We start from the raw sequence: 17,291 nt of genomic DNA, 5'->3' as shown, positions 1-17,291 counted from the left end.
AGTATCGCGATACTTAACATAAGCATCGCTTATCATAGAGGAGGAGCAACGATTGGGTGTGTTTTTTCTTTTCAGAGTCGGTTGCTGTTTCTTGGTTCAGACGACAAAGATTTAAACAAAAATGGATTAATTATATTATAAAACATTGTGAAAAGCAGTACAGCATAAAATGCTTGAGAAACCTGGGTATGCTATCTCTCAATTACACTAGAGACATTGGGAGTTATTAACAAACATCCAGCAGAGGGCGAAAGAGACTGCCACTCGTACAGAACTGCGATAGGTCTCTGTAATAGCCATGATCCTCAAAGACCAAAACATTTTGACTTTACCTTAAATAAGGTCTTAAAGTCAACAAAACATAGGACAGGAAAGATGAAGGAAACTTACGTAAAGGTGTGGATGCCAGGTCCTCTAAACTCTTGGAAATAAAGATGGGTCTGGCATTGGCTCGTTCAAGGGCAGCGTTGACAGGGCTGTCATCCTCACTGTCCCCTGTCACAGCCCATATCAAAAAAGAATCAGCAAACCATACAAAAACAGAAGTCTACTGATCCATTATATACAACTATTAGTACTGAATATCTGATTTGAAACACTGATTTAATGCGGTATTTCCACCCATTAGCTTTCTGATTTCAGGGGATTTTAAATGTATATGTAATTATTATTATGTACAATGTATGTAATTTTAAATAATTAAAAAAAATAGCATAATAGCTAATTAAAATCAATACAGCCAAATAATTTAATATTAGTTATAGATTTAAAATATAACATTAAAAAAATAAAATAATTATGAAATATAAAATGTAATAAATTAAAACAATATAATAAAGACTTTAATGAATGTAAGCTGATTTTTCAGTGTCAGAGGTACTTGTGTTCATTTGACTGTAACCGTAAACAATATTTCCAACACAATGTTATAAAATGAAACTTACCAAAACTTTTAAAAATTACAAATAATAAAAAAAAAAGTTTCATGATTTCAAATAAAAAAGTTCTGATTGCTGAATTAGATCATTATAGAAACACGTAGAGGCAGGGCTTAAATAGTTATAAACCTGTAGAACAAGAAGGTCATTTTATCATGTCTACAAAGTTGAGCAACTTACTTGAGCAAAGTATCAAGTAGGACATGTTTCTCAGGTCACACTGAGCAATTGTTCTAATGACATAAACATTTATATAGATAATTGATTTAGTTACTCCATCTACCTCACCATTAGATGCATGATTTGGGTGGTACGGAATGCAAACCACTTTAATCGTTGCCATTAATCCATGTGCTCATCAAATTTTCATGTGTCAGTTAATGCATTCCCTTAGCCATTTCAAGTAAAATATACATGGAAGACCAAGGGTCGATTATGAAAGGAGGTGTAATGTCCTTGATGCTCTTAATGTAATAATGGAAATGTATAATACTCTATGAACATTAGTTAATAAGCTACAGCAGAGGCTGATATCAAAATAATTTAAAATAATTATGAAATGTATTTACAAATTGACGTGCATTTACTTTATTACTGATTTATTAAAAAAACAAATATTTACCATTTTCCATACTCAGCCCAACATCACTCCTTGCGTCAGTCTTCCAACTCTCTTCTTGGTTCAGATGACAAAGATTTAAACAAAAATTGATTAATTATATTATAAAACATTGTGAAATGCAGTACAGCATAAAATGCTTGAGAAACCTGGGTATGCTATCTCTCAATTACACTAGAGACATTGGGAGTTATTAACAAACGTCCAGCAGAGGGCGAAAGAGACTGCCACTCGTACAGAACTGCGATAGGTCTCTGTAATAGCCATGATCCTCAAAGACCAAAACATTTTGACTTTACCTTAAATAAGGTCTTAAAGTCAACAAAACATAGGACAGGAAAGATGAAGGAAACTTACGTAAAGGTGTGGATGCCAGGTCCTCTAAACTCTTGGAAATAAAGATGGGTCTGGCATTGGCTCGTTCAAGGGCAGCGTTGACAGGGCTGTCATCCTCACTGTCCCCTGTCACAGCCCATATCAAAAAAGAATCAGCAAACCATACAAAAACAGAAGTCTACTGATCCATTATATACAACTATTAGTACTGAATATCTGATTTGAAACACTGATTTAATGCGGTATTTCCACCCATTAGCTTTCTGATTTCAGGGGATTTTAAATGTATATGTAATTATTATTATGTACAATGTATGTAATTTTAAATAATTAAAAAAAATACATAATAGCTAATTAAAATCAATACAGCCAAATAATTTAATATTAGTTATAGATTTAAAATATAACATTAAAAAAATAAAATAATTATGAAATATAAAATGTAATAAATTAAAACAATATAATAAAGACTTTAATGAATGTAAGCTGATTTTTCAGTGTCAGAGGTACTTGTGTTCATTTGACTGTAACCGTAAACAATATTTCCAACACAATGTTATAAAATGAAACTTACCAAAACTTTTAAAAATTACAAATAATAAAAAAAAAAGTTTCATGATTTCAAATAAAAAAGTTCTGATTGCTGAATTAGATCATTATAGAAACACGTAGAGGCAGGGCTTAAATAGTTATAAACCTGTAGAACAAGAAGGTCATTTTATCATGTCTACAAAGTTGAGCAACTTACTTGAGCAAAGTATCAAGTAGGACATGTTTCTCAGGTCACACTGAGCAATTGTTTTAATGACATAAACCCTGCTTCCACATATAAACAATATTTCCAACACAATGTTATAAAATGAAACTTACCAAAACTTTTAAAAATTACAAATAATAAAAAAAAAGTTTCATGATTTCAAATAAAAAAGTTCTGATTGCTGAATTAGATCATTATAGAAACACGTAGAGGCAGGGCTTAAATAGTTATAAACCTGTAGAACAAGAAGGTCATTTTATCATGTCTACAAAGTTGAGCAACTTACTTGAGCAAAGTATCAAGTAGGACATGTTTCTCAGGTCACACTGAGCAATTGTTTTAATGACATAAACCCTGCTTCCACAAGAATCACAGAACCAATCAAGTTCTTTTCTACTGAAACTAGACTGAACCAAAATGGAGAGGTGAGCTCACAGTATGAACTGGCGTGTGAGATTGACCAGGCTTCAGGTGTGGAGCTCCCAGAGGAGTCAAAGGTGATCTCCTCTGATTCAAGCAGGGAGTGTCAAGAAGGGGAGCTCTCATTGCTCATTCTGCCTTGGCTCACCTGTTCAAAAGTTTCACCTGCCTGCACCGTAACCTGTTTTCTTTCATCTAAGACTGCCTGCACAGGTACACCCAGGTAATGGTGTAAACTCAGGGGAATATAAAACCGGGTCAGAGAGTCCGCTGACAACTTTCGTTCTTTGGGCATGATGGGTCTTACATCACAGCCTCCATCTGAAGTCTTTCTGTGGTGTTCAGGAGAGATGCAAGACCTGGTTTGCCCTGGATTAACCCTTACAGTGCATGGACTCTAGTTGGTGGGATTGATATCAATCGCAAAGGTTCTTAAGGGAGAACCTAAGGGATCCTTCCTGGTTTCTTTGTTTGGATATGAATCTCTACGAGGTACTTTAGACTGCAGTAATGGGCTGGGAGTTCTGGTTTGATCTTGGTCTTTTGGGTGGTAAATGTCAGTGGACTGTGGCTCATCATGTTGACCTTTTGCACGGAGACTTTTGAGGGGAGATGATGGTGGACTTGGCTTTGAGTGTTCGTCTGAAGTGGACTGTTTGAAATGAGAAATATTCTGGGTGATGTAAGGTACCCTACCTCTGATATCTTGAAGGTCTTGTAATGGCACTGTACTTGGACTTTTTTGGTTTTCCTCGGTCTGTTCCATCTTCTCTTTTTGTGTCAGTCCAGCCTCTTTGAAACTCATTCTGCCTGGGGAACTTTGGCTGGTTGACCTGATGTCAAACTGAGGTTCAGAAAGTTCCATTGAAGAATGTTTTGGACATGACGCTGGATCTTTAACATTAGCTATGCACGTTGGTGAGCCTACAATTACTCTAAGGCCACTTTTTTCTTTCTCCCAAAATGAATTGAGATCATTAATTGAAACATTATCCTCCTGTTGACTTAAGGACATTTTGAAGGTGAAGATTTCCTTCTTTAAGTCAGTTATGTCCCTAGAGATTGACTCTTCTTGTAGCTCATTGCCCAGAGATTTATCTTTGTGTTTTAGCAATGAACTAGGTGACAATTTGGCATTCATTTTTACTGTGAGAGTTTGTAGATCACTGCTTGAAACTTCTGAGACCCTATTGTTCTCCGAACTAGAAGGTTTCTCATCTTCATGTGAGGATATGGCTGATATATCAACACCATTGGATGTTCTTCTAGGTGAGATTGGAGAAATATCACATGATGTAGATTCTACATCAACTGTATTTGGGTTTGGATCATTGGGATTGGGTTTGGATGGGCTGATGCTGGAATCTGACAACCTTCGTTCCACAGCATCGTGATAATTCTTATTAAGCTGAGATGGCTCACTTACTTCTACCTCGGCTTCTCTTTTGATGCTCAGTATTTTAGGTCCTTTGTTCCCCCTTTCCCAGAATGACTTCAGGTTGGCCAGTCTTCCTGGTGATATTTCACCTTGGTCAAATGTCTCTCTTTGAGGAGGATCTTCGCATATTGGTTTGTCTGTTTTTTCCTGCAGTACTTCTGCAGTCTTGCTATTTGTAGGAACAGAGGTCTGTGGAAGTATATTTTCATCTTCAGACCTCAAAGTACAAGATATTTTATATTCTGAAATTTCTGTTTTATCTTGACTTATCTCTTTTTGGTCAGATGCTTGAACTTCAGGAGTCTTATCTTTTTTCTCTGCTCTCGAAAACAATGAAAAAATACCCTTACGTGTCTTTGGTGGTGGCTTGGTCTTTGGCTGTAAAACTGGAGGCACTGAATCTTCTGACTTGGCTTCTGGGCTTTCATGAACTTTTGGTTCCTCTTCATTCATCTCTTTCTTAACTGGCGACTCCTTCAGCTTTCCATCTCGAGAGCCTCTCCCAAACCATTCAAGTACCTTAGAAAATGAACGACCCTCTTCCACTGTAACCTTATCAGTCTGGCCCTCTGCACTTAACCCAATGGCCTTACCTGCTACCTCAGTAAAGCCGTGGAAGTTGGACACCTGTGAGGGCTGAGGCTCACCATAAACCTCATGATGACCTGCAGTGAAGACAATCACAAGTTTTAAAGTTTAATTTTTGCATGCAAGTGACAGAGAATAATACTTTGAGAGAGAATAATGACTTCCAAAAACAATACTACATTAAATGAGATCAGATGATAAAACTTTAAAACACTTTAAAATTGCAGTAAACACCCAGACAGTAGTCATTTCTTGCAGTGCTTATTTACTAATCACCATTTGTGGATTAATCAACATACACATGAGCATTCACCAGAAGCCATGTGTTGTATGTATATGGTATGTACGCACATGCAGTTAGTATGAGGGTGTATTGATGTGTTAGCATGTTAACTGTTGAATTACAGGTTGATAGATTTTTTGGCAGATTATCTCACTTAAACACATTTCTTGGGTTTGATTATATTGTTAAGGTTCAGGTTGTCTTACCAAAAGGGTTTTGGAACAAGCAATCCTCACTATCTGGTTGGACAACCCATCTACCTGTCCTTCCCTCAACCTTTCTACAGGCTCAGTGCTCACCACATTGGGACGCTCGTGATTTTTAGGGGACTTCAGACTGCTGTGTATAACTTTGTAAACCACAGGAAGTTGACAATTCTCAGACCGCTATGCTAATTCCATGCGTTAATGGGATAGTTCAACCAGATTGAAAATTTAAACTCAAAACAGATCATCATTTATTCACCCACATGTCATTCCAAACTTGTTACTTTTTGTTTTGTGGAACACAGAAGGTATTTTGAAAAATGCCTTTGAATACATGTTTGGAACAACATGACAGCAAGTAAAGTAATTTTCATTTCCTGGGTGAACTATCCTTTTGTGTACTTCTCGTGGATACAACCATGTTACCGTTGTCTGTGATATTGCTTCTATCCTGTTCCGACAGAGGACTCCAGTCTTCTTCCAGCACACTGTGCTCTCCTTGCACTCTCTCTATAGGCCCAATGACAGAGGAGAAGCGGACCTGTTTCCTATCTAACCACCCTGACGCAGAGTGCACTGAGCAGGGGGAAAGAGGAGGGCTGTTGGGAGTTTCAGGACTGAAAGGGCTGACTGTAGCTGAAGATTGACTGCTGCTGCTGTCATTGGTAGAAATTTGGAGATGCAGGGAGTCAGTAGAGCTACAGCTAGAGATGTTGTGCTTCAGGATGCCTCTGGGAGCAGGGGTCATGACCTGTTTAACGCCATTGTCACTGATGGCAGTGTCCAGGGAAGAGTTCTTGCAGGAGTACAGCAGCAATCTTTTTTTTGGCACAGATTTGCATTGTGTGACTATCTGGGTGTCAGTGTTGTCTGTGTTTGGAGTAGTGTGATGGAGTGTGTAGTTCTCAGCTGGAAGGAAAGTCTCTGAAAAATAACCAAATAGTTGGGTAATGAAGCAGTAAAAGAAGGAGCAAAGACACATACATGCACAAAAACATGAATTCATGTTTTATGATGAATTCATTTAGCATTTCATTTAACAGTTCTGTTCTTGTAACAACAGTACAGTGTCTGTTAATTGATGAAATTTGAATGGTATAGCAATGAGATGCATGGGATAAAAGCTTGCAAGCAACCTAAGAATATAATGGTACGTCTTCAAGTCAGGGATAATAGATATATTGATACCATATCAAGTACGGGCCTACATAGTTCAGCACAGCAGTCACAGTCAGTAGTCACATTTGTACTTTTACAGTGTATGTATTTGTGGCCTATTCCAAATATTCACAACTTTAATATTGACTTTTGCACTCATAACAATAATACTAGCCTTACTACACATTAAAAGCCCATCAAAAATGTACCATCTATGTCTGAGGTACAGACTGGTCATGCGTGGCAGCTTAACAACTATAGAACAACATATTTCATTCTCAGTATAATCTTAATGTATTGTAATACCACTAAATGCCACACATTACATTTCAATGCCAATTATAAAACTACAACTTGGTTATTCTATACTAATTATACAAGCAGAGTATAGTTGAATCCTGGAAATATACAAAACTACTCTATTGTTGTACTTGTGCAAATGATTATTGAGTGTTTACACTCCCGTATGACCTCAAAGAAGAATTTGATACAATCATAATCAAAAACCAGGGACCAACAAGTTTTGTTGCCAACATATAATACAAATGTAGCATTGCATTATACAAACTACAGTGACTAAATAAGGTTTAACAGATATGCACGCACAGAGCACAGATCATGTCAAGCCAACACCATAGCCCAGAAGAGGTAAACAGCCCCAAACACGCAATGGGGATCAGTCAAACAAACTTACTGTTCTTGCAAGAAATATGTTCTGACCCTTTGCTCTTCAGAACATAAACTCCAATAAAACCACAACACATCTGTTACCTCATCTATTACTGGACTGAACAGTATCAAAATAATCACACAGATGTTAAATCTGTGGTAATCACGTGTTAGATCATAGAGATCATCTGTCAAAAGCGGAGAGCTGGTATACAGCTGTAGTTCTAACAGAAACCGCTACATTAAAAACTGTAAATCAGTGCTGTTATTGTTAACTAAAATTAAAACTAATGAAAATTATTATTTACTAATCAGCAATTAAAATAAAGCTAAAACTAAATAAAATGTAATCATTAGATGAAAACATTTTTACTTAAAAAAAACAAAGTCTTGCCGTGGCAATTTACTGAAATAAAATAAGTTTAAATACTAAAATTACTAAAACTGAAATAAAAATAAATAGAAACTATATATATATATATATATATATATATATATATATATATATATATATAAACTGACAAAAGCACATACAAATGACAAATTTAAATAAAAACTGAAAATATAAAAATAAAAGCTAATTCAAAATATAAATAAATACTTATAATAGTATATACATAATGCCACAATAAAATGATCAGTTGTGAATTACATATACAGTGATTTTTTATTAGATAAGCAACATAATATCACTATGAAATACTATTAAAAAAAATTCATAGTAAATAGTAGAATCACCATATAATTTGTAAAATCTGCTAAACAGATTTTGGTAGTTCAAGATTACATTTTATCAGTAAATGAAATATGAAGTTAAAAACTTTTTAAACATACGGCATTAAAATGTGAAGTCCTGTAATGCCTGAATCTTTGTCACCATTTTTTCAGTTAACATTTAACTGAACCATTTTTTATAGATATACTCTACAGGGTGTATAAAAATCAATTTGAGGATAAATCTAGAAGATAATTCTCACCCTCAGCAGGTGTCTGATCAGCCTCTTTCACTCCATTGATAAGTCTGGCATCATCTCTCTGCGATCGCACACTATTGAATGGATTCTGCCTTGGCTACATAATAAATTTCATGGAATCATAAAAATGCATAATAAAGAAAACTGAAAATTCAGCAAAATGATCTTAGTAACTGGATTTAGTGTAGTGTACCTTGATTTGAGGTCTCTGCCTTTCCCGCTGGGCTTCCGGCAACTCATCATCCACCCTGTATGGAGGTGATTTGGTCATATAGATTCATATATAAAAAATTCTGATGAATTAAATGCAAGATTCACCAACATGATAAAACCCAATAGGCCACTGAAAGCTTTGTGCATTGTTAACAGTTTCTATATTTCTATATTCAATCATCAATACATCTCTATGGTGCTGGTCCTGAAGCCCCTGGAAAGTCACAAGATTCAGCAAGCATTAAGTTTCCATGCTGCAATGTGACAGTATAATGTTATTACATGGTGTCAGACAGAGGGAAAAACAGCAGCACGTGAAATCTGACCCTTGAAGCAGCTTACTGGCAACAGATTCCCTCACCATTGTCTGGGAAAACATGGGAAAAGTTTGCCCTACAGATTATGTTAGACCTAGAGTACAGGTTCAGTCCTGAATCTCTGCCAAATTCACAAACATTTCATAAACAAGTATGCATAAACTGGTAGACAGATTATGTTTCTTTTCATGTTTTTTTACATGAGCTGTGATATGAGAGCTTTAAAAGCTAGTGTCCACAAAATTAAGGCTGTTGATGACAGCATGATCCGTCCAGCCAGGCTAATGGGCGGATGCAGCGTTGGTGTGTTGAAAAGGCAGAGCCGCCATAATTTCCTTTAATCAAGTATAACAATGGCATGTGCTTGGTACTGATAACAGAAATGCAATTTTGAGTTTAGGATTTTTTTATTGCTACTTTTATTAACATTATTAATTTGTGTTCAAGGGATTTCTAATTACTTTACATGGAAAATGTTACATGAATTTCTTTTTTTTTTTCCCCAATGAAAATATTCTACATAATAATAGCTGTTAAAACTCCAGATTTGCTATCACAATGATAAATTAAATCTTAAAACATATTAAAACAGAAAGCTGTTATTTTTAAACTGAAATAATATTTCAAAATATTACTGTTTTTACTGTATAAAAAAAAAAATGAATGCACCCTGGGTGAGCATTAGAGACACTTAGAAATCTTAGTGACCCCAAAACTCCACACACTAACATGATATGAGTTTATATAAAGACCTAATAGTTGTTATAAAGTGTTTTGTTAAGATTTGGTTGTATCTCGCCTATGGCATGAAAAATAGGTGCATGAACACAACCATATAATTATGCAACATTTAAAAATGTTGTACCTGGTATCATAATGACCAGCATACTTAATTACATAAATTACAAACATTCATATAAATGTGATTACACAGCATTATATAAGATTTCACATCACAGGTATGACAAAAACAAGAAAAACCAACAATATTCCAGCATGTACTGCACCATTATGTTTGAATCATAAATGTACTTAAAGGGTTAGTTCACCCAAAAATGAAAATTAGGCTGTGTTTTACTCACCCCCGATGCATCCTAAGTGTATATGACTTTCTTCTTTCAGACGAATCCAGTCGGAGCTATATTAAAAATGGTACTGGCTATTCCAAGCTCTATCATTGCAGTCTGCGGGTGTTGCAGTGCTTCAGTCCAAAAGAAGTGAAATAAAAATGCTCATCCATAAAAAAAAGTGTCTCACACGGCTCCAGGGGGTGAACAAAGGCCTCCTGTAGCGAATCGATGCGTTTTTGTAAGAAAAATAACCATATTTAAAACGTAATAATCTTCTTTTATGTTCCACGGAATGTCATACAGGCTTGGAACAACATGAGGATGACATTTAGTCATTTAGCAGACGCTTTGATGAGATGAGAAAACGAGAACAGAATTTTCATTCTGAACTATCCCTTGAAACTAATTCCCCTGGCTATTGATTTTTGCTTTCTCCTTTTTGTATTTGTTTACTGAATAGATTGAATTAAGCCCAAAATGGTTCACAGGTCTGTTCCAATAGAATAATACATAGTAATAAAATAATAGTAATAAAAATTTTTTTTAAAACTGCAAACAATAAAAAGTTTTGTAGTTTGCTATCTTAACTATGCTCAATAATATGGTGGGTCAATATTATTCTATTTATTTCACTTCTTTTGGACTGAAGCACTGCAACACCCACTAACTGCAATGATAGAGCTTGGAATAGCCAGGACAATTTTTAATATAACTCCGACTGGATTCGTCTGAAAGAAGAAAGTCATATACACCTAGGATGCCTCAGGGTTGAGTAAAACACAGCCTAATTTTCCTTTTTGGGTGATCTAACCCTTTAACACCAAAAGCTCACCTCTCATTGTGTGATTCTGTGGATGGATCCTCAATAAGGCCTAAAAGCTCTGGAGGGATGTACACATCTTTCTTCTCACCATAAACACAACTGGGTTTCTCAGACCATCTTTGAGAAAGTTCCACTACAATAAGAGACCTTTGTAATGCTCAAACATGCATAAACAGACACAACACCACATCTAAAATCATCTAATAGAACTACATGACATACATGATTTAATAAATGCTTTGATTTATGGGTAATTTTTCATTAAAGCTAAAAATACATATATATATATAGCAAAAAAATAATTATGTAAAAACTGAGTTCAGGTGCTAATCTGGGACGGGGTACATGCAATGGAAATAAGGAGAGACATCAACAGATCCCATTCTCTATCTGATTCTGTCCGCTGGCAACACTCACATATCGTTACGGGTTTCTTCTGTCTCATGGACGCTCTTATGATGTCGGAGCCATGGATCCTGTTTCTGTGTCTGTGATTCTTTGTCTCATAAAACCACTCCCCAGTCAAGTACTTCAGCCTGCTTCTGTCTTGCTCAGTCTTACGAAGCTGCCTGAAAGGACATCAAATTTATAAATAAATACACACATACATACATACTGTATATATATATATATATATACACATACATACATACATGTATAAATGGTCATAGAACAAAAACATCCTGATGTCCCAGCATTACACTCTGAGCTTTAGCAGTGACATCCAAACTGACAAATCCCAGACATTGTCTAAACTGTTACTCTGGACTGTTTAACTGTGAGAAGTGAAACTGGTTTTGTTTTGGGGTGTAGCCTGGGACAAATTTTATTTTATACATTTGACGACGGTATGTCAAACAACCTTTATGTTTGAATCTGCATCAATTAAAGTGACGTGACATGTGGCCAAGTATGGTGACCCATACTCGGAATTAGTGCTCTGCATTTATCCCATCCTAAGTGCACACACACAGCAGTGAACACACACAACGTGAACATACACCCGGAGCAGTGGGCAGCCATTTATGCTGCGGCGCCCGGGGAGCAGCTGGGGGTTCGGTGCCTTGCTCAAGGTGTAGGTGTGAGAGTTTCACTACAATACATTCGCTACAATCCCTGCCGGTACGAGACTCGAACCCGCAACCTTTGGGTTACAAATCAGACTCTCTAACCATTAGGCCACGACTTAATGGCAAAATAGTAAACAGTTTGATGGAATAAATGGCTTTTGATTTTATAAGCTTTTGTAGTTTGCTATCTTAACTATGCACAATAATATGGTGGGTCAATTTTTCTTGTTTGCAGGGTTTTTTTTCATTTTTATTACTATTATTTTATTACTATGTATTATCCTATTGGAACAGACCTGTGAACCATTTTGGGGTTAATTCAATCTATTCAGTAAACAAATACAAAAAGGAGAAGGCAAATGAAGATGTAGAATTATTTAAGACATTAAAAATCAATAGCCAGGGGCATTAGTTTCAAGGGATAGTTCAGAATGAAAATTCTGTTCTCATTTTCTCATCTCATCAAAGCGTCTGCTAAATGACTAAATGTCATCCTCATGTTGTTCCAAGCCTGTATGTCATTCCGTGGAACATAAAAGAAGATGTTTAGAACATTGTCTCTGTTTTTATTGCCCATACATTCGTGGATGTTCTCCAGTGGTAAAAGATGTCCATCTGTTTACATACAAAAACAATGGAAAAGTGGAAATATGGAATGCAAAAATGCATTCTTTGTGAATGGCCCATAAATGGACTATTGCTTTAATAACTAGTTATGCCTGGTTATACATGATTAGAGCAAATTAATTTATTTTCTTCATCCACCAAGGAACCTTTCCACCAAACTCACTTGACCCTCTGTTCTTCCATCTTCTTAAGCTCTGCATCTCTCTTCAGCACTGCCAAGATCATCTCTTGCTCTTCCTCCGTCAGATAACTCAGGTCGATCATGATGAATGGCTTCAGGGTAGGTGATGATAACAGATGAGTCTCAGATCGTCTCTGATTGGTTCACTGAAAGTGTCAAGAGCATCACTGAGGGTAACTTGAAGGCTGATGTTTGATAAGTCACTGCATCACATCATGGAGAACATCAGAGGAGCACCTGCACCAGACAGACAGAAAGAGTTTCAACAAACACAGTATGAGCTTGGCTCACAAAGAACTATGTCTTCCCTGTGAATTCTTCTAAACCATTAAGACATCACATGATCCTAATTGTTCCTAATGAATCTGTGAGCCGGGCTTTCAAGACGTCTACTTCGAGCATCATCTATGCTTCCCTAAACATCTGAAATGACATTGTTTCTCTATATCAGCTCCGGTCCATACAGTATGTGCTCAACACTGGACATGCGACATGGCATTGTCAGATGACTATCAGAGGATATGGGTACTGGCTGCTTCTCACAGCAAAGAGCACCGTCAAAGACTCTTTTATTCCTAAACCAAATTACACTTAACTCAAATTAGGTGGCAGCACACAAATGGTATCAATTTCAAAACAATTTTTCTAAATCAAACAGTTTAGAAACCCATGGAAAAAATAGGAATACGTCTAAACCATTTAAAGAACTGGAATTATGATATTTTTGGATGGAATGACCATTGGCAGAATTCCACATGTCTGGATAAGGTAATATAACAAACAGAATAAATGCTGAAAAAAAAAATCTAACTAAATATTTTCTAAAAGAGCTTTGTATAAGAGGCAAAGTCCTTCTCATTGCACAGTGCCGGTGACTTTTATGATTAAACTGTATTGAAAATCTCTTATAAATAGTTTACAAAGAGCTTAAACAAACAAGTGTCTTCTACCAAAGATACTTTTTTTTAATAAATAAAAAAATGTGAAATGTATTATTATTTTTTTCCATTTACTTATTCTATTTATTAATTCCTTTGCATATTGTAACATCTGATTTTTATGTATCATAAAAAAGAACAGCAGTTCCTACGTCTTGCATGGGCATATCTGGGTGTCTAGATAAAGCTATGATACATTCCAGCCAGAGCGGAAGTTTGTTGTTACTTTCCTATTTTGGAAATCTGTTCCCAAGTCATGTTCTTGATTGAGTCATTTCCATGAAAAACGCCTCTACATGGGTTTACTCAACACACACACAAAACATATCCGACAAGCATTTTCCTTCTTGTTCCAAGAAGAACAGTATAATTCTTTAGATTCTTTAGTAACGGTATTTTTGAATATTTACTACTTTTAAAATCTAATAAACACTGCTAAATGATTTCTCTCAGTACAAATCAGATTTCAAAATGACACAGTAAAGCATTTAAGTGTCTGCTGGTTCTGAGAAAAGCATGTCCTGACAACATAGTTGGGATGATCACCTGAGGCGGGATCTGTAAATCATAACTTTTCAAGGGATATGCCATTACCAAAATAGAGAAGAACTAGTCTCATCCAGACACAGTAAACATGAATAATACATGTTAACCATTTGCCTATTCCACATCCCTTTGAGGCATGTACCATAACAAAGAGTTGCCACCTGGTTTGGGTTCACTTATTATAGGTGTGGAGTTTTACTGTGTTACAAACCATTTTACAGGGTTTTAAGCATCTGATTTTGTTTTTCAGTGACTAAGAGAAAGTTTTAGTTTTTTTTCATCCTAGATAATGTAAATCGTGTGCCTAAAAAGCTTTGAACATGCTACCTTATCAAGTGGAACATTTGATAAGGGGGGGGGGGGGGGGGGGTAAATTCCACATGTCTGGATAAGGTAATATAACAAACAGAATAAATGCTGAAAAAAAAAATCTAACTAAATATTTTCTAAAAGAGCTTTGTATAAGAGGCAAAGTCCTTCTCATTGCACAGTGCCGGTGACTTTTATGATTAAACTGTATTGAAAATCTCTTATAAATAGTTTACAAAGAGCTTAAACAAACAAGTGTCTTCTACCAAAGATACTTTTTTTTAATAAATAAAAAATGTGAAATGTATTATTATTTTTTTCCATTTACTTATTCTATTTATTAATTCCTTTGCATATTGTAACATCTGATTTTTATGTATCATAAAAAAGAACAGCAGTTCCCACGTCTTGCATGGGCATATCTGGGTGTCTAGATAAAGCTATGATACATTCCAGCCAGAGCGGAAGTTTGTTGTTACTTTCCTATTTTGGAAATCTGTTCCCAAGTCATGTTCTTGATTGAGTCATTTCCATGAAAAACGCCTCTACATGGGTTTACTCAACACACACACAAAACATATCCGACAAGCATTTTCCTTCTTGTTCCAAGAAGAACAGTATAATTCTTTAGATTCTTTAGTAACGGTATTTTTGAATATTTACTACTTTTAAAATCTAATAAACACTGCTAAATGATTTCTCTCAGTACAAATCAGATTTCAAAATGACACAGTAAAGCATTTAAGTTAAAGGTCTTAAAGACAATGCTTCAATTATGTATTTTAAGATGGGTTTTAGTAATGTTACTGTGGAATAAAATGGCCTTTCACACAGAACCCTTGTAGAAGCACTCATTTAACTAATCACTGTCTGATCTGGATGTAAATAAACACTCCGCATTCTTTCTCTAAATAGCTTTACAAGAATTAACAGCTTAAGGAAGCAGGAAATGAGAAAAAAAATAAAAAATAAAATCGCAGTGGCTCCAGAGATAAAAACACAAAACTCCAGACATGAAAACAACAGAATGAAACGAGCGCCTGTTGAAACAGAACCCATCCCTGTCAGAGCATGCAGCAGAACTTCCAACTCACAGCAGGGACATTGTTAAGTGAAGCTAAAGCCTTAAAAAGTAAAACAGTATCTATTAAAGTAAAATAAAACAACTGACAAGCAAAAGTTTACCTGAGTCTTGCTCGCGTGGCTGCTACTAGACCGCGTTATTTTCCAACACTGTTACTGTAACATCTGAAACACCAGAGGAGTGTAATAATCCATTTGCCAGACACTTACTGATATGAAACAAATTATTTAAATCTCCAGCTTTAAAGTGAGGCGTGTGTGTGTGTGTGTCGCGTGCACACTGGTTGTATGTGAACAACTAGTAAGAGCTAAAAATGCTGTTGATTAACTCGTGGGGAGTTCCGAACGATAGCCACAAAATGCTGTCTAGGCAGGAGGTTCACTAAGTTTTGACACAAATCCCATAAAGGCGTGGTCTGTCACTCTCATAAACTTTTAATTCTGTCACACGCACGTGCCATACACATCATTATGTCATTAAATGTCCTCTCGATAGCACCACAGAAAATCTTGTGCATCCTTGCATACGCAACCTATGTATACAAATTAAACATAATCTATAACGTCACTACACTACAACCTTCATTCTGTCTCTCCACTCCCTGTGATTCAGACTATTTAATGAACGCGAGTCGTTTTATTTTGTTCTGACCTCCCTGACTTTCAGCTGTTACACCCTAATGATAATAATACATCAGAATGTACAATGTGTTTGCTATATTCAGATGTATTATTATTATTAATGTCAAATAAACAAAGCAAACTCAGTAGTAAAAAAAAAACTACTGAGTAGTAGTGTAGTTTTGCCAAATGTGCTTTTATGTATCCTCCTGAGACCCAGCTATGGAGTTTTTTCTCTGTAGTGGACATTATATTTGAGTGAATTTCTCTGAGACATGTCACAGTTTTAAGTCTGGATGTCCTGTAAAGAGCACATTTAGGGCTTTTCCAGAGATACCAAATGTTTGGCTGGTTCACCCTCTCCTTGGTCTTTAAAGATGGCTGGCATTAATTTAGTGATAAAATTGTACATCCTTATGGAAATATGATAATATTTTGTAATTATCATTTAAATCTGTTTAATTGTCACAAATCAGCATATCTAAGGAAAATGTTAAGGGGTTTCAAATCAAAATATGACTTCCTGTTATGAAATCATTTCATACATGTCCACTGTAGAGGATACCAGGACTAAAAGCATGTTTATTACACATTTTGGGAGACAAAACATTTGAATAGCAAAATAAATGATATATCAATATTCTTATGAAATATTAGATATTAGTATGAAAATCTGGCCAAATATGACTCCCATTATTACACTTCTTTTTTCACCATGCTGTCCCAACAGCAATATGCAAATTAGATACAGTGTATAGATAACATTGTGTGGGAAACCAGTTTATGGAAATTTTACACACATATAAGCAAAATGGCATATCAAAGCATTCTGTTATATCTTTTATAACAGTTGAGAATCATCTTTATACAAAGTTTGGTTTAAAAAAAAAAACCCTGAAACCTTAAAATTGATTGGTGATTTAAAAAAAAAAAATCCCATTGTTTTTGACTTTTTATGTCTATTCATGTCATTTTATTTTGGTGTCCTCTACAGAGGACATATGAACAAAATATATATTTTTATTATTATTATGCTCTAAACAATGTAATGACATGAAAAAAATTGTAAATTCACAAAGCTTTTTTTTTTTTTCCTGAGGATATGAA

The 17,291-nt window shown here is 35.5% G+C and overlaps 1 pseudogene; it reads right to left on the bottom strand.

Moving 5' to 3' along the window:
* Window positions 1–207: 207 nt before the first annotated feature.
* Window positions 208–15,971, bottom strand: LOC107548834 (uncharacterized; annotated as a pseudogene).
* Window positions 15,972–17,291: the final 1,320 nt, after the last annotated feature.

This window comes from Sinocyclocheilus grahami, unplaced genomic scaffold, assembly GCF_001515645.1.
Source record: "Sinocyclocheilus grahami isolate Dianchi unplaced genomic scaffold, SAMN03320097.WGS_v1.1 scaffold356.1, whole genome shotgun sequence".
In the NCBI taxonomy this organism is placed as follows: Eukaryota; Metazoa; Chordata; class Actinopteri; order Cypriniformes; family Cyprinidae; genus Sinocyclocheilus; species Sinocyclocheilus grahami.
The sequence above is the reverse complement of the archived record's forward strand: the minus strand, read 5'-3'. Positions and strand labels throughout refer to the sequence as shown.